Here is a 23,138-nt window from a genome sequence, read left to right on the forward strand (position 1 = left end):
ATTGTATTGTTTGGTGTGACTGCTTCTAAGAGTGACCTAAGTATTGTATAGTTTGGTGTGACGCTTCTAATACCCCTTTCATAAACCCCATTAAAATGAATTAGGCAGCTAATAGCAGCATAATTTGGTCGTAAAATTGGAGGAGGACAAGAGTTATCCGCATTACTCTGATGCTGCTATTATCCGCATAATAGCAGCATCGGGACAAGATTTTGAGTTTATGAACGCATTTCCAAATAATGCGGATAATTGCCATGGTGCGGTCACAAGGTCACCCTTTTCCAACCAACCGCATCGGAGGGGGCGTGTCCAGTTGTCATGGCGATTATCCGCCTTTTTCAGGACGGGCGCTCGTAAAAATAATGCAGCTTATTTTCGGAGTTTATGAACGCAATTTTTATTGAATTATCCGCATTACTCTTAGGCAGCTAATTGGAGGATAGGTTTATGAAAAGGGTATAAGAGTAACCTGAGTTTAATGAGCCCATGTTACTGTGTATTGTTTGGTGTGACTGCTTCTAAGAGTGACCTAAGTATTGTATTGTTTGGTGTGATGCTCCTAAGAGTGACCTGAGTATAGTGTGCCCATGTTACTGTGTATTGTTTGGTGTGACTGCTTCTAAGAGTGACCTGAGTATAGTGTGCCCATGTTACTGTGTATTGTTTGGTGTGACTGCTCCTAAGAGTGACCTGAGTATAGTGTGCCCATGTTACTGTGTATTGTTTGGTGTGACTGCTCCTAAGAGTGACCTGAGTATAGTGTGCCCATGTTACTGTGTACTGTTTGGTGTGACTGCTTCTAAGAGTGACCTGAGTATAATGTGCCCATGTTACTGTGTATTGTTTGGTGTGACTGCTTCTAAGAGTGACCTAAGTATTGTATTGTTTGGTGTGATGCTCCTAAGAGTGACCTGAGTATAGTGTGCCCATGTTACTGTGTATTGTTTGGTGTGACTGCTTCTAAGAGTGACCTGAGTATAGTGTGCCCATGTTACTGTGTATTGTTTGGTGTGACTGCTTCTAAGAGTGACCCGAGTATAGTGTCCCCATGTTACTGTGTACTGTTTGGTGTGACTGCTAGACTGGAAGTAAGCAGCATGCTTCCTCCTATAAACCAAGGCTATGATTCTGCTTTATTGATTTAGTATTAAGTACGTAAGTCCCTTCTTTTGTTTTCTGATAGACATGTTCAGTCAGTTTAAATTGAGAAAAACAGTGCCTCATCATTATTACTTGATAACTAGCATAGAAGAATGAGGGGGGAGGGCATTTAATTCGCAATTGTTGGATAGTCGAAAGAAGGAACACAAACCGTCACATCCGCCGTTCCGATATATAACATCGTTAAACGTATATTTTATTCAATCTGTTTTAACAAAATATATAAAACAATAATGCAGAGCTGCCAAGTTGTACTGATTTTCAGTATTAAGTACTGAAAAATGAGAAGAATACTGCTGGTTTCATGCTAAATACTGATTTCTAAGTTTCAGTTTTATGTGTTGTCCTATGGTATTTCTTTGAAAATACTGATTTTCTCTCAAAAATACTGATTTTCAGCTTTAAAAATACTGAAATGTTCTTGTTCAGGTTGGCAGCTCTGATAATAAGTCTTTGTTTACATAACTGATGTTCAGTTAATAGTATATTAATAAATGAAATTGTTTTATCACACTGCATCTTGTTTCACGTGTAATTATTTCATTATTATCATACACGAACACTCATTGTTTATTGTCCTTTAAAACAGTATAATCATGATTATCAAACCGAATTGTTATCAAAATTATTATAATTTACTGTCTGTTTGATCAATCATGTCAAATGAACAGAAGCAATATCTGTAAAATTCTTGTAGCTTTGAATAATCACAACTTTCTTTAACTTTGTCAATATTCTTTCAGCTATGCACACGTTGATTTAAATTAACTTTGCTTATCTTGCATATACTAGTACATAATTCAACTTAAATCATAACTAGTCAAGGCTTATATGCATTTGTTTCTAATTCTTTTCACAAACAGTAACAAGTGGCTACTACATTAAATAATTCCTTTGCCAGCAATTAAAATATGACACGTACTTGTAGATTAATAGCCAAATACTTTCTTATTATACATCAATGAAGTTAAACATTCACTTGATTCTGAAATGCAAAACTTGTTTTGATTTAGTGTCCATTATGTTTATCTGTTTATGTGAATAATATTCTGCTCTGTTATCAAAATCATATCATAATTTTCTGTTTCATTAATTTCGCAAATAAGTTCTTAATACAAACATACAATTTTCACTTTCATGGATCATCTCTTTCAATTAGCATAATTTGTAATGAATCTAGACAAAAACTCAAAACCGGAAATTCGAAACCGGGAACCGGGCCGAAAACCGGGTCAAAAACCTACACGCCCTGCTCTCATTCCTAAACCGGGCAAATCGAGACACTATAAATTGACTTTATTTAATTTGTCTGACATATATGGAAAACATAAAGGATCTAATGAATTAAAAAAATACTCTTTTCTGGCAGGACATAAAACCATGTTTAAATCACATTAAACAACAGAAAGTTTCCCCCAAACTGCGGAGGCCGATACTGGCGTCTGACTCCTGAACCTTTCAAAAATGGAGTGACACGTCAACGTACCTATGCACCGAACTCTACTCAGTGGACTTAATTTGCATAACAAAAAATATTGTATGCCATTCTATACGGTGTCCTCAATAAATGAAGGGAAGTAAATTCAAATAATCAAACGCTTTCAATATTGATATTATATAAATTCAAACAATCTTTTCGCTGGCGAAACAATTGTAACATTTACCTTCAGTACTATTAGAATGACCTCATAAGATAAAGCTTGGCCTGAAAGAAAAAAAATGTGCAGACTGCATACTGCCATCTTGTGGTCACATGTTGTATAATGCCATGTCACAATTGTCAGAGAACCATCCAGTATCCTAGAGGCAGCCAACAAAGAGGAAAAGATTCAATTTGCCTGTGTTTTTGTGTCGGGGGGGGGGGGGGGTTGGGGGCTGGTTCTAAATACCTTTTACTAAGTCTGAAAAATCGTTTAAATGCTCATCTTGACTGTTTATGAAAAAAAATGAAGTGATTATGACTTTGGGTTTTTTGTTTATTTAGCTCTTTAATGGATATTTAGGATAAAACAGGGAAATGTTTAATTAAACAAATGACGACAAGCCATAGATGTGCCACATTGCCAAAATTTATTATTATATTCCTTGTAGGTCAAAAACATGGGTGAAAATGTTTTAAAAAGAAGGAAATAATAAACTGATCGCTGATCTCAAGCCATGGGAGGCAACTTCCATGGGGTTTTGAAAAGCACCCTAAACAAGTATTTTCCATATTCTGAAAATGCACCCCTTAACAAGTATCAGCATATGAAACCCTACCCTTGACAAGTATTAGAAACAAAACGTTACCCTTAACAAGTATTCCCTGTATTGACCCCCTAAACAAGTACAGCGATATTTAAGTCACGGTCATCAGCTTTACCTTTACTTACATTTGGTTTAGTACTGCCCCACCTCCCACACCTCTCTTAAATTGGATTCTAATGTGTTGGGGTAAAAATTAGCCTACATGTACATCCTTTATAAAGCATTTCAGTCTCTTTTACACACGTAAATCTGACCGTAAACGTGTAGCTTTCCTGGCGAAATATATACTCTTTTTTTCTCAGTATTTTAGTATTTTTGACACTCTTATTACGTTATGTACGTAACATGCCCTATCTTGAAAAGGAGATCCTTTCTATGCGTTTCGTTGGTCGCGCTGGTTGCGCCTGGTATCCACTCATCAATGGAAGTGCCGACACCACCCCTCCCCCCCCACCCCCCCCCCCCCCCCCCCCGGTCTCAAACGCAGTGAAGAATAAGGATGGACTTTTGAGATCCCAAGAAAACAAGTGTTTAACCATGGTTTAATTGAGGTTTGCAATCACTTCAAAAGAGAAACAAGAGTATATAGAGTATACTGTCATTGACCTATCTCTTTTGTGTAATGATAAAGGGAAAAGACTTTCATTCAAGAATTGTGAAATATGTGGATAGGAGATTTACATTCTAATTACTGCCATTGTAAAGATCCTATCAGAGCTAAAACTGGAGTAGATTTTATATGCGCTATTATGTTGTCTATCAGACTCAGACAATTGCTTTCTCAACAGTGTAAAAGACAATCTTTGAAAATCTAAGGTTGTTGACCAAAAACACTTGACCTTTATTATTGATGATGGAAATGTTATGTTTGCTTGACCTTTTGCTCTGTTTTAGACTAGTAGGTCTTATGTAATAATATATTTTTGTCTCACTCCCTAGAGGTGAAGGGGAGACTAATAGACTGTGGGATGGACAAGGAAAATGTCTCTAGTTTTTCATTTCCGTGGGGCGGCAAATACAACCACGGTTCTTGGACATGATAATATGTAAAATATTATGAATGAATACATGCACAATGTTGCCATCGGTAAATTCTGCTCCTGACCTCAAAATTAAAATAATAATATGCAAAATCGTACCATTGACTCGACTGGAAATTCCGCCATTCACCCCGTGTGTTAAGGACTTCCGTGAACGCGCGCAAGCGTGCACAATGCATGTAACCTCGTTCGCGTTTTATTTTTTTTATTCGCTGTACATGATATACGTTATATACAGAATATACGATGGCGGATAAGATATCGTCGTGTTCGTCGTGTTTTGACAGCGAAAATGACGATTTATCACTAGCAAGTATATGCTACATGCACGTCTTACCCAAGGAAAGAGGGCCAGTAAATTCCTTTCAAGTAAAGAGCTAGAACAAATTTAAGCCTTTGCTGCATTCGTTGATGTAGACTACCTGGGACTTCAGAATAAAAATAGCTATTCGTGCAGCAGAGAAGTTTGCGATTGACTTGCATGCAACCCGGCCCATCCCAGGGAGCAGTGGCTTAATCAGTGCAGGGGGGGGCAAGCTATCCCCCCTGGCGGAGTTCACCGGGAACTTAAAGGGGAAAAAAGAAAAGGGGGAGAATGAAAGGGGAAAAAAGAAAAGGGGAGAATGAAAGGGAAAGGGGAAAAAGAGGAACTGGAAAAGGAAAGAAAGAAGAACAGATAGATTGTCATGAAAAGGTGATTTTATTTTTTTTAAATAAGCATGCAAAATCATAAACAAAATCTTGTTTACCGTGGCGTACAGACCAAGAAAAAAAAAGGAAAAGGAAAGAGAGAAGGGTGAAAAATATGTTATCTTCTTTAACATTATGTCAAAATCTGAATTGGATTTTTGTAATAAAAATGTATAATTTTTTGCTCACTCGCATTGTTTTTGTACCCGATACACCATATCGCCCCTCAAAATGTTGCCTCATGACGCCATTGCCTGGCCCCCCCCCCCTTTTGAGAAGCAAAATACTAAAATTTGTAATGTAAATATGCCAAAACAAAGGTGTGCCCCCCTCTTTTGAAATTGAAGACCCTTTTTTTCGTGTACGAAATATACTTCATTTGTGGGTGAAAACCTTTATTTTTATTTTTTTTTGCTTGTCAATTGGTTGAAAAACTTTTTTTTTTGGGGGGGGGGCTGGTCGAAACTTTCCTCTGAAATATTAGCCCCCTTTTGGAAAATCATGGATCTGCCCCTGATAAGACCGGAGATTTTTTTGCTCTTGCCCCTCCTGCATGGCCACCGACCCGTTACGCTCCTGCCCAGCCCGACCAGCATTGCAGCAAGATCCGAATGGATCAAACTAACGTTATAGATGTAACGGGTTACATCTTGCTCAGAGCCAGGTCAAACATCGTTCGTATCACCAGCATTCCAGCAATCAAGGTGAAAAAGATACAGAGGATGATTTTGAGATGGTGATCCTTGTTATAGCGATCTTTGTCCATGCCAAAATTGTTTCACTTTGTGCTTTTGCATTTCATTCTCTGCAAAAGTGAAGCAGTACAAGCTTGGATGATTTTTGTATAGGTCTAGATTTCTTAATTGAATCGATACATAATGTGACTCATGTCATGACTTACTTAACCGCCACATTTACAAGCCTATGAATAGAAGACGAAGTAAGTCATGAGTCACATTATTTCACATTATTCATCGACTCAATTAAGAAATCTAGATGTAGACCTATACAAAAATCATCAAAGTTTGCACCGCTTCACTTTTGAGCTCTTTTGCAGAGAGTGAAATGCAAGAGCACAAAGTGAAAACAAATTACCTTCGATCGCTTGATTGCTCAATGCTGGTGATATACGAACGATGTTTGACCTGGCTGCATGCAAGTCAATCGCAAACTTCTCTGCTGCACGAATAGCTATTTTTATTCTGAAGTCCCAGGTAGTCTACATCAACGAATGCAGCAAAGGCTTAAATTTGTTCTAGCTCTTTACTTGAAGGGAATTTACTGGCCCTCTTTCCTTGGGTAAGACGTGCATGTAGCATATATTTGCTAGTGATAAATCGTCATTTTCGCTGTCAAAACATGACGAAGACGACGACATCTTATCCGCCATCGTATCCGCCATCGTACATTCTGTATTATAACGTATATCATGTACAGCGAATAAAAAAAAATAAAACGCGAACGAGGTTACATGCATTGTGCACGCTTGCGCGCGTTCACGGAAGTCCTTAACACACGGGGTGAATGGCGGAATTTCCAGTCGAATCAATGGTACGATTTTGCATATTATTTTAATTTTGAGGTCAGGAGCAAAATTTACCGATGGCAACATTGTGCATGTATTCACTCATAATATTTTACATATTATCATGTCCAAGAACCGTGGTTGTATTTGCCGCCCCACGGAAAGTCACAATTTTAGCGACCATCCCACAGTCTATAAGGGATTCAAATGTCGTTCGTTGTCTGTCTGTCACAAACATGAATATAACTCTGCAACCATAAGTTACTTTTCAATCAGACTTGATTTGAAGATGTATTTAGGGGACCTGCATGTTATGGTGCAGTCAGAGGTCATATGGTAAGGTCAGAGGTCATTGTGAGGTCAATGATCAAGTTTAGGTGAAAGACTAGAGACCTTTCGTTTTTTGCGACGAGCCATGTTGACGTACAAGATCATGGAATATGGGAGCTCTGTGCATGCGCGAAGTATTTGGTAACGAGCCTTCTCGTTCACTGCCTAAATCTGTGACTTGTATTTGAGGGTTTTGATGTTCGGTGTCATAGTGCTCAAACAAGTGCTAGTTCAAACATGATGATGTCATCCAAAATTTCAGTGATTCAGCAGGGCTGGTAAATGGCAAGTTACTGCCTGTTACCAGCTTTTCCATTACATTTATATTTTCCATTACATGTGCCACGTTTTCAGCTACTACATATCTGGTAGGTGATTGTGTTCTTTTTTCGCCACGTTTGTACACACAGCTTCCAGAGTTCAGCTTGAGTCAGCTCTCAGTGGGCATGGCAGCCTGACCCTACCAGGGTTGCGGCGATTAATTTGTGAGTTCCGCCATTCATGCACCTCTCCTCAAAATACATAATTTTTAGTGAATTTTCATGAAACTGTTGAAGTTGAACGATCCATTCTCTTGATATTACTTTAAATTGGTGTCTACTCTGTGGGATTCATATTGGTATGTTCTCACATACGTAAAAACGTTTTTAAGCCTTCGAAGAGCAAGAGTGCAAATGCTGCACCCTCAAGTCGCCCTGCCAGTTCGTGGCATGGTGCTACATGTACGCCTGATCCTTCGGCCGAGCATTGGCTCACGGCCCGCTGGCTATCATGTTGCTCTATACTGTGGCATGGTTCGTCGACTGAAATCGAAACTGTTTTCATCTATGTACGAACGTAATACTGAACGAGTGGAATCACTACTTCCGGTCAACTAGTGTTACGTTGCAGTCGCAGAGAATCGAAAGCTCGAACTCTCTTATGACACATACATGTAACACTGCGACCCTGTCTAACTTTTCAACCAAACTTCAAGAACTCTGTTCTGTTTTTCTATAGATAATAAGCTCATTATGACACAACATCTTTTACTATACCCACAAACAAATTTTAATAATCATCACGCATGAAATATGATTGCAATAATGTAATTCATATCAAAGTGGAGGAGGTATACAGGGAGGACAAAAGGGAGTAGCATTTCATGAAAGAGCCCTTCTTGAATTTTACTTTCTATTCTAAAAAGTGCTTTGACCACTCTACAGAGTGGATTCGATGCGATATAAGTCTAATTATTATTATTATTACATTCTATTCCACATATTTCATTATAAGGTTTCGATACAATTCTGTTGCGGGACAAAGGAGATTGCAATATTTCTTATTTTCACAAGTGAGCGAGACACATTATTGCTAATACCTTGTAAGTGTCGTTTTTATTTCCTTCAAGATGATGATGATCCACAGCAGTTGTATGGCATCACCTATATCAAAAAAATGAATGCAGATATTAAAAAAATGCCTTAAATGGGGTATTTAAAACTTTAAAAAATAATATTTCTGATTCATGCAGGTAATATATAAAATTTGGATGAAATTACTTGGATTAATTCCAATAAATGAACAATATGATTATGAGGAGTTATTCAACCTTTGTACAGATTAAAGCCAGCTCACTTTTAATCACTTCACGTCTGTTTGGTTTATAGTAAGGAATGGGAGTGAATCATCCAGGTTCACTCATTCATTAAGTCAGCCCCCAATATTTGCCTTTCAATTTCTGAGAACACATGTCTACATACATGTTTGTTCGAGGAGTTGGCATCGGTGAAAAGGAATGCAGAAGCAAATGCATGCCTTTGAATGAGTAAGGATTCTTCCTTGGACTAATCTATGATCATTTTTATCATGTCAAATGTGTTGAGAATTTCACAAGCGAAAGCAAACTTTCAAAATTTCATACTACATTTAATTTAAAAAATACAAAGAACACACGCTCAAGCACGGTACCTTTATATATGTATATCAATATTGTAAATCATGGATTAAAATGATGGTCAGGCCTTCACTTCGAGATTAAATAAATGGTACTCCTTTTTTGTTAAGAAGCTCGATTGAGCTCCGTCAGGCATGATATTCTCCCGACTAACATCGCAATTCCGATTTTTTTAATATTTTTTTTTTCTAATTTTATTTTTTTTTACATGAAATCCTTTGCCCAAGAAAATTCCCATGCTGGTTTTTACTGCTTCTTTAAGTCAACTGATGAAAGTTACCATAACAACTCGCCTTGAAAAATCACTTTCAATTTCTTTACTATACAAGAGCTTGTAACCCAACCAGGGCATCTTGGACCTCAGCGGGGACTTAGCCACCCTTGGCTGCTTTTCAGATTTTTTTTTTCAGAGGGAAATATCATGCCTGTTAAAAAAAATCAATTTTTTGTGCTATTTGATGAGCTCAATTTATTATAAGGTGCTAAAATGTAAATTTTCCATGAAATTATACAGCAGTACTGCACCTTTGATTATTTATGCAAAACATATGTATGTGACCAACATTTACAATAATGTTTTCAACCTTGTATTTGAGTATTTGTCTTCATCTTCTTGGTCAAATGTAATAACTTTGAATTTTCTCAAAAGATAATTCATAGTAAATACTTTTTTGCAGAAAAACCTACAGGTTTTTATTATAACCACCTTTTCAAATTCTTTTTTTAATTTGCTTCCCCCCCCCCCATCGAAACAAATTTTTACAGTTTTAGTTACCATTGACTAATTTCCAATATTTGTGTGTGATTTGTGATTTTCTTGATCATTTAGGTTGAAAAATAATTTTTCATGCAAAATTGTTCACTCCGGCTCTGAGTTTGATGAGGGAAGCTGGTGAAGCATGAGCAGCGATGCGCAATTTGGAACCAAACGATCGTCTCTAGCCTGTCAAGCTGGCAAGCCCGGTCACCAGCCATGCGCAATTGTGCTAACTGAAAATGCGGCAGGGTCCTTGATGCTTTGTGAGTACCTATCAACTTTTAAAAACTTTTTTCCCTCCCTTCTGAATTTTTCTGGTGAAATATGGGAAAATTTTATAAAATATCTTTAAACTCTTGCTTGACTCTAATCTTTACTTTTTTTGTGTGGAAACAACAAGGAGTTTTTTCCTTACACACATGTAGTGTTCCTGACTATGGCTTGAGGATTGCGGTAGGAGTGCATATGTAATCGTGTTTCTCAAAAATTAAGTCCTGGACAGGACATTTAAATGATTGAAATGTACTCGTTTATTGAATTTTTGTAAGGATCATACTTTCGTTTGATCAAATCTGGTACCCAAGTTATGAGATGGTCACAGTGCTAAATTTGAGAATCTGTTTGATCTAGCACAAGCCATTCATGAGCATTTATAACTTCTATTGCAATTAACAAAAAAGTTAATGTATTTGAAACTGGCACTTGGCCCTGAAAATCTCTGCATGGAACTTCAAAGTCAATGGGAATGTTTGAATATACCACTTATTAGCTTTAGAACCCATCGTGTTTTTTACAGAAATTAAAGAGTAATGGCTCCTTCCTACATGTAACAATCCCCTGGTATATGATGGTGATCTATAAATGCATCTATACAATCTTGGCTTCAATCGTGAACGCCTTGTAGTTGAAGTGTCGTGGTTTAGTAGTTCTGACTCTCATCTCGTAATCAGAGGATCGTGTGTTCAATTTCCACCATGGCATAATGTTCTTTGACAAGGCGTTAATCCACACATTGCCACTCTCCACCCAGGTGTTGAATGGGTACTGGTAGATGTAGTGTGCCTATAGCAATTGAGTCTCGAACTCTTGTTGGAATGCTTCTCAGGGAGTGTAGACAGTGTGTTGGCATGCCAGGATCAGATGACCGTGGTGAGAATATATCTGTAAAGCAATTATAGATGTCGTTCTGATGTATTAAAGTGCAATATAAAAGTGGATTTGTTTTGTTATTAATTTCCTTTCAACACTTTCATTGAATGTCATGGGCCATCACGTATTAGAAATACCAGGAAACACTTCTTTTGAAAAAATATTCAACTTTTTTCTGCCACTCATAGGCCTATTTATCAACTGCACGATAACAAGAATCCCATTCCTGGCTCCAATGCTCATCCCACAGTGATACATACATGCACATATTATTTGTCTTCCATCTCTACTGTCCACTGTCTGGCCTGATATCATTTTCTCTTTGCCTTCATTGTCCTCTCCCCGAATCATCCTCTGTCATACAGACTATACGTACAAAGAAAAGATTTTCAAGGCTGGCAAAATGTCAGAGTGTGGAAGAATGTCTGAGAAATGTAAAACCCTGTCCTGCCCAGTGAGATCTTCTATGATGATTGCCTTGTAGACAGTTTTTATCTAATGTATATTGTCAGTGATTTAAGCCATGAATTGCATTAATTTTTTACTTCATCTCTTGTGTGTGAACATTAACACTATACACATATGAGATCAGCATTAGTGACAAATTTGTGTCGTGGAAAATGAATTTATTCTCTTTTGTCTTATGATGTTTCAACCATTACATCTTGATTTACTTGACTCCCTTTCCACTGATAGTCTGTTAAACCAGTCCCTAGTGTAATGCTGTCAATCAAATGAATGGTTGTAGTGATATGTTTGTTGATGAGCCATGTCAAGCCAAGTGATATTAACAGAGTTGGATTTATCCTGCAAGTGGCTGGTTAAGCAAGACTAGTCGATTGACGTCACTAACATTATACATTCTGTGACGTAAATGTGAGCAATTAGGAGTGGAGAATTTCCCCTGGTGTCGTGCTCTTGTATCCGAGTTTGCTGCCAAATACTGAAGGATATCCAACCTTAAAGCTATAAATCAAGCAATTCTGAGTTATTCTTTCTGATTAAAGAAATACCCAAGATCTTGAGAAGAGGATAAGACATTTTTGTGTGTCATTGCACAGCTCTATTCTGAGAAAGGCTGTGTAGCAAGTCTTACCACAAAAACACAATAGGTGTGCAGTAGGATGCTTTCTTACTATTTGTTTGTCAGAAGTGCTTTTCAGACTTGCTTCTTTTGTCATTGCTTCCCTATTCATGAATAGTCTTGAAGTCCTATACATGTACATGTACAATGCAGTCTTTGTACAAGTATCTTTAGCTCTCACTTCAGTTTCATTTTTTTCTCCCCCCCCCCCCCCCCCCTCTCTGCCTCTATCCCCTCCCGCATTTCCTTATACCCTCACTTGAGTTAATGCTGTTCATATTTGTCTTTTAGTGAGATGTCTATGCAGATCATTATGGATTCCTTTAACAATTCCAAAACACAGTACTTAATGATTACAAAATCTAAGCAAAGCTTGTATATTTTTTTTCATTTCTTCTATATATGCATACATGAAAGGTTTGAATATGGTGTCTATCACTGGCCTGTTGAATAGTGTGTAGGCCCTAACCGACTTGAGTCTCTTCAGATGAAGGAATCAGCTCTGTCTCTTTTAGACTAGCAATATTATTTGGGAATGTTAACTTCATTTTTTTTCCACTTTCCACTGCTGGTCTCTGTGATTGTTCCATCATTCACAGAGATGGACACTCTCCGAACTAGCTCAAGATTTGACTGGCCAGAAGAGCGTTTTGGCACTCCAATATCTACCAATGCTAGTCTTTCACATGATCAAGATCTAAAGATTTGTTAATGTCTAAATTATTTGGGCTAGCCAAAGTTTTATACTCTTTCCTATCAGAGTTCAATGCTTTCACATCCAATTTTTGGTTGGCCAAAAGGCTATTACTATACACTGTAGAAGGGATCAAATACATGTAGGTGTACAAGTTTGCAATTCTTTTCACAGAAATGTTTTGAGATATTGCCACAAACTACTGAAAACTTTGGAGATTTCTTGGAGACATTACCACAAGTGAAACCACTTAAAGAGAGTGGCAACTTTAGATTGAATTGTTTGTCACTTTACTTTGAAATCTTATGGAAAGGTTTGTTGGATTAGGGAGAACACCAGTGATTTTTTGTTTTACGATTTGATTCGCAGTGACTGATAATCCAGCAATGCAACTTATCTACTATAAGGATTGCTCCTTTAGTTGGTAGACTATAGGGAGACTTGGAAAAATCAACAGATTGTAATGAAGGCATGCCCTGCACACAAATAACACAGACAACTGAAATTTATTTTTAATGTAGACCTACACCCTGAGGCTGAAAAAGGTGTTTATGATCATCATGACTCTTTCCAATTTATCATAGGTACCAGATGGCAAAACAATTATTTACTGCGTTTTAAACATATGGCCGTATTGTTTTGATTAGTTTATGTGCATATTTCACATGGAATCAGTTGTACATGTTCAATTCAAATATATGAATATAAATGTTTACAGTAATGTAATTAAAGCATGGAAAATGAAACATTGAAATGAGTTTGCTTGGATTCATATTAGCATTTGCATTGCAGTTACCCCAGATTACGTAAAAAAAAAACATATGGCCATTGTTATATGGGGGGGGGAGCTTAAAGATAAATTCCAGTTTTGGTAACGATCTCAAAATGACTTTTTACAGAATCTAATATAATGACCACCCAAGTGTCTGTTTGTATGAATAAAAAATATGTGCCAAAGGATTCTGGGAGAAATTGTGTAATTGCTGAGAAATAAGCGCGGATTCGGTCACTTCCGTCGGGTCTTTATTCCAGCAATAATTATACACTGTCTCACGTGTGCCTATCTGTGTTGGTGATCTTCAGTGTGAACGTTTTTCAGCGTAGATTTCAAGAATTCACAAAGTTCTGTTTATGTAACTGTACCAGATCTAGATCCTCCATGATATTCTGACAATTAAGCCTGGTTTTACAGACTTTCTCATGAAATCAGTGTTTACTGCAACTACTGGCATTTCTCTTTAAGAAAATGCCCTCCCTGATATAACTATATCACGATTTACCCCAACAATATAAAAGAGAACAAAGAAATCGAGACAATAAATCATAATATTATCTTGGATCTCCTTTTATTATGCAAATCGTCCTCGCGCTAACAAAACTGCACATGTACATGACACCATGCATTATGAACTTGCCCCATTTTGTTACCTCGCCTAAATCTAATAGCACAACTTTCGGTATACAAATGGTCATAACTCAAAAATGTTTACTCTATCCATATATTGATACAGAAATACTTGTATACTTTCACTGAAAGGAAATCTAAAGATCACAAACAATGGCTTTAACAAATGGGGTAGGGTAAACTGCTTGATTCTTACAACTGAATATATTTGAATTTCGAGGACCCCCATTATATATTTTTTTTAAAATCCATTTTTTTCTGTATTCCTGTACCATAATTTTACTATCATATTTCTATTGCTTGTGAAATTCCCAATATCCCAAAGGGATTTAATAATTTCATTAAGGGCATTTTGATGAGAAATTTGTTTAAATTTTAGACATGAAATTCTGATAATTTCATCTCATTTTGTTTTAAGTTTGCATCAAATCATTATTAATTAATGAATTTATGATGTGTAAAGTGAACATCACATATTATAAATACTGCTTCCCCAAATTACACCCGGCTTTTTTTCTAGCCACATATCAAAAGTAAGACATACATTTGGGTGCTTCTTTGCCGTACAGGAGGCAGGGGGTCATCAGCATTGGTAACTTAACAAAGGCTTAGTTTTTGAAATGGCATTATCATTTTGAAAGTATATGGATCGATTTTATGAAACTTTGGTAATCAAATATCACTGATCATGTATGTTTTCAGTCACATGATCAAGGTCAATGGTTATCAAGGGCCAAGGTATTAAAGCACTTAGCAGTCCAAATTGTTATAGTAAACATTATTTCATGTAGTAAAATACAAAAGAACAAGTGGATATATGACATCAATTTCCTAATTGAATATTAGAACTGTTTCATTGAAATATTGAAAACCTTTAAAATTGACACCAATTTCCTCATTGAATATCAATTTTAAAAAAGTGCAGAGAAGTAACCGTTTCATCAAAATAATGCAAATCTTTAAAATGACATAACTTTGTTATTCCTTGTCCGATTTTGATCATCTAATTGTCAGCGTTTTGTTTGTCTATTTTTTCTTTATCTGTTCATGTCATATATACGTTTCAGCCTGGAGTATTCATTTAAAGGTGTTTCCTTGAATTGCTTTAATATGGTAGTTCTTTAAACTTTAGTGATTAATTTCACCAGAAGCTTCAGAGCCTTGGAGAAATTTTGTTGGTAAATAAATAATGTTGATCAATCTAAGAACACATGCATTCCCCTAACTTGACAGATCGGGGGCTGTTGGAAGAGAGTTGCAATCATACATGAGCGGCACTGCATGAAATAAGAAATGAAACATGGAAATACAGTCTACATGAAAGCTAGTTCTTTTCTTCCCCAGGTCGTATTCATGATCGCACAGATTCAGTGGTTATTGTATACCTGACCTGATAAAAGGGTGCAAGGCTCAAAGAAAGAAGTCATAACTAGAGAGGTTTAAGCAAAATGGAATACTGTTAACAATAGATAGTATTTGGGTCATTATAGAGATCACAAATGTCTTCATCCATTAATTGACACAAATGCTAAGTTATGAGCGCTGCCTTGCATGTATACCAGGTCAATATCGTATCAGTTCTGAGCTTCATGTAGATAAAGAAGAGAGTTTTATAACTTTTTCCTTTAGTCACTTCTTTGAAATCGATAGATAACAGCTTTATATCTAGCGTGTGACGCAAGTACTCTCCGCCACAGAGGTAACAAGAGGAGGATGTTTATCCTCACATTTTTTTTCCTTCCACTTTGCATTGTTTGAAGGTGGATGCGTATCACAGCTATATCGGACCTCCGAGTCTAATTTATGCACTGGCAGGTACAATGTCTGTATTGGTTGCTAGGAGACCATTTCCTCTCCAACTGGAAAACTTTTCCTGGTTGGAAAGTTTTTCTTTTTATTGATGTACTTGTGAATTCAGTTTGAAATGGGTCATTAGATTGCTGGGGTCATTAAAGCGACATGTCCTACCTGTTCTTGGTTGCTTGTGTATGGATAAATGGTTTGATTTTTAATAAGAAGCTTGTTTAACCCATAGGACCTTGGCCATCCTGTGTTCATTCAGGTTATTGTCAGTAGTAAGAGAGTTGGTGCCTTGTACATATATGCTGTGTCAGCTAGAATAAACATGGCAGGACCTATACAAGGATTTTACAGTCTTTGATGACATTAATTCAAGCACATTTCATATAAAAAAGTAGGATTGAATTAAAGTACCGGTACCGGTAAAACATACTTTGACACCACCAAGTGATTTCCACCCTGGGGGGGGGGGGGGCACTTACATTGATGAGTGGATACCATGCGCGACCAAAAAAACATGTAAAAAGGATGTCTTTTTCACAATAGGGCATGTTATGTACGTAACGTAATAAGGGTGTCAAAAACACAAAAATAATGAAAAAAGGGTATCTATTTCGCTAGGAAAATTACGTGTTTAGGGTCGAATTTGCTGGGATGATAAAACAAAATTAAAATGTTTTATGTAGGATGTCCTTTTTGCCCCAACACTTTGTGTTTAGAGTCCGATTTGTGCGAGGTGTAGAAGGTGGGGTCGTACTAAACCAAATAAGGTAAAGCCGACGACCGAAGGACCTGTAACAATAAAACATTCCTGTACTTGTTTAGGGGTTCATTTCAGGGAATATTTGCCAAGAGTATCGTTTTGTTTCCAATACTTGTTAAGGGTAGGGTTTCACTCGCCAATACTGGTTGAGGGGTGCAATTTCAGAATATGTAAATTATGTGTTTAGGGTGCTTTTTGAGACCTTATGGTCGCGCATGGTATCCACTCGTGAATTGAAGTGCCCCCCCCCCCCCCCCCCGGGATTTCCAGTCTGTCCAACTTTGCCTTATGATATCTTACAGCTTGGTTCCCTTGAGATATTTTCCATTTTATTATTCTATAAATCTTTACAATGCCGTTAGAATTATATTTGTTGGACAAAACTTTTCGTTCACATTTAAGCTTTAAATAACATACTTAAGACCACAAGCCAATGGCATAATCTGTCACGATACTGGCTGGGCATGTATACAGTTGCATGTGGCTTAGCCTGACTTGTGCGTGTGCTGCACCATTGAGCTTGGCACGCGCAAGGGGTCCCAACAGCGTAAAAAGGACTTGATATGTTTTACTTCAATAATATTTTTTGTCTTTTTGTTTTGTTTGTTGTTTTCTTCTGCTTTTTCTTCTCCTTTGGGTCTACTGCCCAATACCTCACAGTTGGAGCCCGGAGAGAGAAGATGCTTTTTAGGCTTTACTTTGCTTGTGTAGATTTGAAGTATGTTTTGCTTGACGGTTTCTGTGTTCTTGATTTCAATGGTTAGGGATGTGAGGGAGTTCCAGTCTGGGATGGTTCTTGGGATGAACTAATACTTGTCCAGTTTTTGTTGGTGGAGATGGGAATGAAGCTTATGGAAGATTTCTGAAAGGGCATATGGACCGGGCTCAGGACTTTTCGTACTGGAATGGCTAGGCGACCGCAAGTGCCTCGCGCAAGGTTGTCACATGACTAACTTTCCGGCGCAGGTGCAGCGGTTCTCAGTTAAGCCTCTGTTTCATGGCCAAGACACTGTTATAGCAAGAATAATCTGCAGTTACAAATCGACCTGCTCCGTTTGTATACTTTCAATTTAATTTAATGGTGATTGCGTATGTTGCAAAAGAATTGCAGAAAATGATATTTAAATTTTTCCCTGGTGTCATCTTTCACCATAGCATTGACTCATGCATTTGACGTCAAGTTTGTGGTTCTTATCACCAATCAATAAAAGGGTTGTAGGTTCAATTCCCAAACATGACTTTAATTTTCTCCAACAAGGACCATGGAGCTATTAAACCAAGCTCCTTGATTAAACACACATAGCTCCATATCCACACTGTGCTACACTCAACCCAGGTTTGGTAAAGGGGTACTTGTAGGATTGGTCTTGGAAATGCCTCTATGCTGTAATGGAATATGGTGCTTAATGTGGGGTGATGATATCCAAGGCCTTTGGGGAAAAAGGCATAAATAAATAATGGTAATACTTTATTCATAATAGTTACACATGCTTATTACTTTAATAATTAGATTATCTACTATTTATGATAGTTCATTCATTAACTATGCTGATAATAATCAAATATATATGATAATATTCACAAACACTTTATGCACAACACTCACATGTCCCACAATTCCTCTTTATTATTCAAGTTGTCCAATACCAGATATATGTATTTCTGAAAATGGCTAAATTACACTCCCCAAAATTGCATCTAAATCTTGCATTTTAATTGAACTCTGATTTCCCTTTCTATTGTAGGTGTGCAGGGTTCAGATGTGAGGTTGTTGTATTTTTCCAGTTCATGACATGTAAAGCAATTTTAGATGCCTTTTCTGTTTTGTTTTGTATTTTTTGCTAATTTCGTAGCAAGGTTGTGGGTTGTTTAGTTTTATACTGTGAATACAAGTGTAAACCCTACAGAATCTTCCCCAAGACTTACCTAGGAGATTGAGACCTCACCAAGATTAGGGGAAAGGTATTCTATACAGTGGTAAATATTCTCCATAAATATAAATACAGATTTTCTATGTATTTGGCCCTTTTGAAATAAAAATCACACCTATTCTCATTGTTTGACAACCTTAATGCATCGCATGTCTCACTCTCAACCAAGAATAAATAATGAAACTTGTATTTTGATGTTGTATGAAACCCATGTGTGACAGCACAGTTCATGCCACTATAAGTTTTTACCAGTATTATCATGATATTAGGGCTATTTCCGTGTTATTAAATGTATTGTGTCTTTATTGCATATACGACATATTATGCCCTTGTAGAGCTGGGTTTATTTGATCCTGGTTTCATATTGTCTTTCTCAGAAAATTGATTTTCAGGAATCCCATTGTTAGTAAGGGGATATCAAATTTACAAAAAAGGTCACTTTGTTTTAGCAGTTGATGTGAAAATTGATGTAGTTATAATTCTTTGCAGATACTAACAAAATATTGAACAGGCTCAGATTCTGTACCTCTAGCAGATAAAAACAAACAAATGGAAGTTCTATTAAAGAAAACATCTGTAAAGAGACTAACCCGAGTTGAGAGAGCAGGAAGTCACCAAACACATGCCACCCACATATCACAAACAGCTGCATGGGAAAGAAATAAAAAGACAGAGAGCTTGAACAAGCAAAGAAACTGAGACCTTGCCTTGCCATACGGTATTTATGATATCCACTTTTGAACCCAAACTTGTATATGAATTCTACACCCCCCCCCCCCCTCCCAACAAAAAGTCAGAATTATAGTAAGGGTCATCTAAGGTCACAAACATGGAGCACACACTGAGACACACACACACTCATGGTGTGCAGTTCAGTCTGAGCACAAACAATAGTCGTGTTTGCGATGTTTGACACGTTCCCATATATCATACACAACCTGAGGTCCCTATTGCTTGGAAAAACATGGTTCTCTCTTTCTGGCTGAGTCTCCTAGTTTCGTTGGAAGTGACCTCGGGACGTATTGATCCGTTTCACAGGAAGCCAATCCGCCATTTGTCTGAATAACACAAATGTTGGGATGGCACTGCTGGAATTTCCCTTGTGGTACTCACAAAGATATCTGATCTAAGAATAGTATGGACAGTAATGTGATTATGATGAACCCTAATTCTAGATTTGATATTGCAATATTTACAAATTATAATTTATAGATGAACAAACTGTAATAAGTTGTAGAGGTGTGTGGAAGTGTATCATGGAAGAATTATCTCTTTGAAAAAAAAACCCTGTGACTTGAGATGAGCTTGTTTGCTTCACTTGAAGTGTACCAAGGACTTCTTTTTATCACTCAGAGCAAACCAAACTTTGATCCTTTGTTGGCACCCCACCCCCCCCCCCCCCCCCCCTCTGAATTTCTCATTCTTTCGCAAGCTTTGAGCCCTCCCCCACTCTCTTTTATACACACTAGAAACACAAGCTGACACACCGGACAAAGAGTATTGATTTGTGTGTGTAAAAATACACATATACATCATCACGCATGGAAAAGCGGTGAACTGAATTAGGCATACACAGTCTGATCTCCGTATCTTTCTCTTTCGCTCTCTCTCCCACTCCAGCACGTTTTACAGAGGAACTAGACTACCAGGAACTCTACACAAATGCAAAGCATGCCTTGACTGCCTCGCTCTCGCTTCATTTCCAGGAAAACTACTCAACAGTCAGAGTCTAGAGGCAGACTTCACTGTTGACTCTCGCCTGAATACTGGGAAATTCTCCAGCACAGCTGCTGTCCTGTGAGTTTAAACTGATAAATACTTTACTTTCAGACACTCTGTTAATGATTTATAGTGATGATTTGATATGGGAAAAGGATTGATGTGATATTTAGAACTTTTAGAAAGAGCTTGTTTTCTTTTATTTCTTTGCAGCGCAGTGTGTGTGCATGTTTTGTGTGAAGAGTTTTGGCCCTAATCTGTCTTTTGACTGTGTGTATAAAGTGGGCCGGTGTACTGGCTGTTTCATGGACGGGGGTTTAATGGGGAGTTAGTCATACTAAAGTATTCATAAAGCAGTAGTTGAAAAGAGTTGTACTTCCTAGAATGACGGAACTCATGGGGAAGATAAAGAGTCTGTTAATCTTGTTCATTTCCCTATCGATTAATGATTGGAAATCTTGTATAATATGGTGGCATTTCTAATGTTCTGAAGTATGTGTGCTAATTTAAAAGGGACTATTAAATAGGATTATACGTATGCAACTTGCAAACATGAGAGACAGGTAAGTTATATACTTTTATTTGATATACTATCTTGGCTTGATATATGATTGCTAAATAGTTTGTTTTCAAAGAAAAGAAAGTCACATTAATAATGTTTCATTTGTACATTTATCAAATTTTTGATTTTCCAAATTAACAGTGGAGAAAGAATACTCCTGGCAGAAATGAGCTACAGTCTTTAATACCATGGAAGTTATAAACCAGAACCCTTATCAAGAATGATAAAGTTGCTTAAATTCCAGACAAGACTTTTTTTAATCAAGTAGACCTATGAAGTAGTTTTTCACTGTCGGGATAATTCAGAAAATTTGGTTATTAAAATAGATAATTAATGGAAGGGGATGGGGAGCAGATATACATGTAGGCAAAAAAGTTGGAGGAATATGCTATTTAAGTTCAAACAGTCAAAATATGGCAAAACTACTGTAGTAAATCTGCTCTCAGTGAGATTTTGCTATTTACATGTAAAGTATGCACTATGAACATTTTTTTTGTATACTTCAATCATAACTGTTTTTTACATATTTTAGTTGGATGTATACTTTTCACACTAGCGTCTTTAATAACCTGTTGGCCTATATTGTGATTGGGGGGGGGGTAAGGGTAACTGAAATATTGCATGATCATTTCTTAGTCTTTCATTTTCACAATCCTAATTAAAACCAACTTACATAATTTTCAGGATGGTATTCCCCATAAACAGAGGTTGTGTCCGTGAATGGAAAGAAAACAAACGGTTAACGGGAGAGAGAGAGAGAGAGAGACAGAGACACCCTTGTATCAAGAATTGCTTTCACTTTCTAACCCACATGATGATCATTTACTAAGAACCTATGTCTTGTCATTGTGAGAACCTCAATTCTAAGAACAATTATACTCGCTAACCACATGATAGTGATTTATAAGACATGGAAAGTAAAAGTCATATCGAATTGCAGTAAATTTGTGAGTGTGATATTGCATTTGAAGAAAGCATCTGTCTCAGACATTCTTCCTAACCATACTTTTGATATTATTGCTTATAATTAATCAAATATGACCTTCTATTTTACTAGTATAGATATGAGTTAACCCTGTTACTGAAAATCTATGGGCTGGAAATAAAGTAGAGCTTCAGTCTACAGGGGGGGGGGGCTGGCAAAAACACCAAATGTTATTCTAGGGATGATAATGACTATTGTATTTATTAGTGCTGTTGTCGATAGGCCTCATATCGACATTGATGTCGACATACAAAGGATTTTCAATGTTTCCGACATGTCGACATGCACGCACCCACATCGACATGCAAACATAAAATAAAAAGGGGTCTAGCCTAAAGTCACGAGTATAAAGCTTAGCTGAAAAGTTGGAAGCTTTTATCCACAGTAAGTGGCGCGATTAAAAGGTTTATTCAGCTATAAAGCGGCACATTAAATGAAAAAAGAATACCTGCGAGCTGCGCGGCAGCAGAAATACGTCAGTGCCTGAGTCGAGTGTGGGCCGGCCTGCCCGATCGAGCTGCCGCGCCCCTCGACGATCGCGAGCGTAGCGTAGCCGTAGTAGCATTCACCGTACCCATCCATATGTACCCATCGCTATTCACCGTGCTTGATAATACGTTGCTCCTCAATGCATTACTTTTCACATAAACGTTTTTGTCAAAGTTGTGACCGCCGCAATTGAGCGCTTAATTCAAATCACGAAGTCACAGAAAACTTCCCTTCCTTCGTTTGGAGATCGTTGCACGGATCGCCGCGGAAGTGATACTGAAATTATCGGTCGATTTTCATTATTTTTTACTGTCAATTTGAGGAGCTTGCGTTTGCAGCACATGTGTACCAGCGTATAATACGCAATGATCACTATTGTAATTGGTGATTCTCAAATTGGCTCCGAGTGTTATTGCGCAATGCTTTCGAGACCGGATCGTGGTACAAAACTTGATTCTCCAGAAAAAGATGTGGATTAAATCGGTGATTTTGAAAGTGAATTCACTCTAGCTTAGTGAAAATATGTTTTCCCGAACTGAACCTGTATTATCTAGATCTAGTGTGGGGATATTTTTCGTGTCAAGGTGAATACGTTTGATTGAGAGTGTTATGTTCCACGATCGAATTATTTTTTTTGTTAGGGAGCCTAGGCTAAATTACGGTCCCTTTTTCATGTCGACATTGTCGATGTCGGGATTAATTTTTAAGCGACATGTCGACATGGATTTTTGTTCCGACAACAGCACTAGTATTTATGATATTTTCTTTTAATTCTACATTACGATATTGCGCTTGGTACTGATTATTATATTTGTTACCCAAGAACTATTGATCTATTGTCATCTGGTATTGAAGTGTGGGAAAAGGCTAA

At 37.3% G+C, this 23,138-nt stretch overlaps 1 protein-coding gene across 5 annotated transcripts in view; it reads left to right on the forward strand.

The window, feature by feature from the left end:
• LOC121429427 overlaps positions 1–23,138 on the forward strand; it is a 75,854-nt gene that overhangs the window by 13,694 nt on the left and 39,022 nt on the right. For 3 of the 5 annotated variants that reach the window (XM_041626416.1, XM_041626425.1, XM_041626452.1), the window contains exons 1-2: positions 9,633–9,949; positions 20,133–20,309. The gene's annotated coding sequence lies outside the window, so the exon portion shown is untranslated. Of the gene's footprint in view, positions 1–9,632; positions 9,950–20,132; positions 20,310–20,667; positions 20,795–23,138 lie in introns of those variants that run through there. The other 2 variants (XM_041626434.1, XM_041626443.1) reach the window with 2 other exon arrangements.

This window comes from Lytechinus variegatus, chromosome 1, assembly GCF_018143015.1.
Source record: "Lytechinus variegatus isolate NC3 chromosome 1, Lvar_3.0, whole genome shotgun sequence".
In the NCBI taxonomy this organism is placed as follows: Eukaryota; Metazoa; Echinodermata; class Echinoidea; order Temnopleuroida; family Toxopneustidae; genus Lytechinus; species Lytechinus variegatus.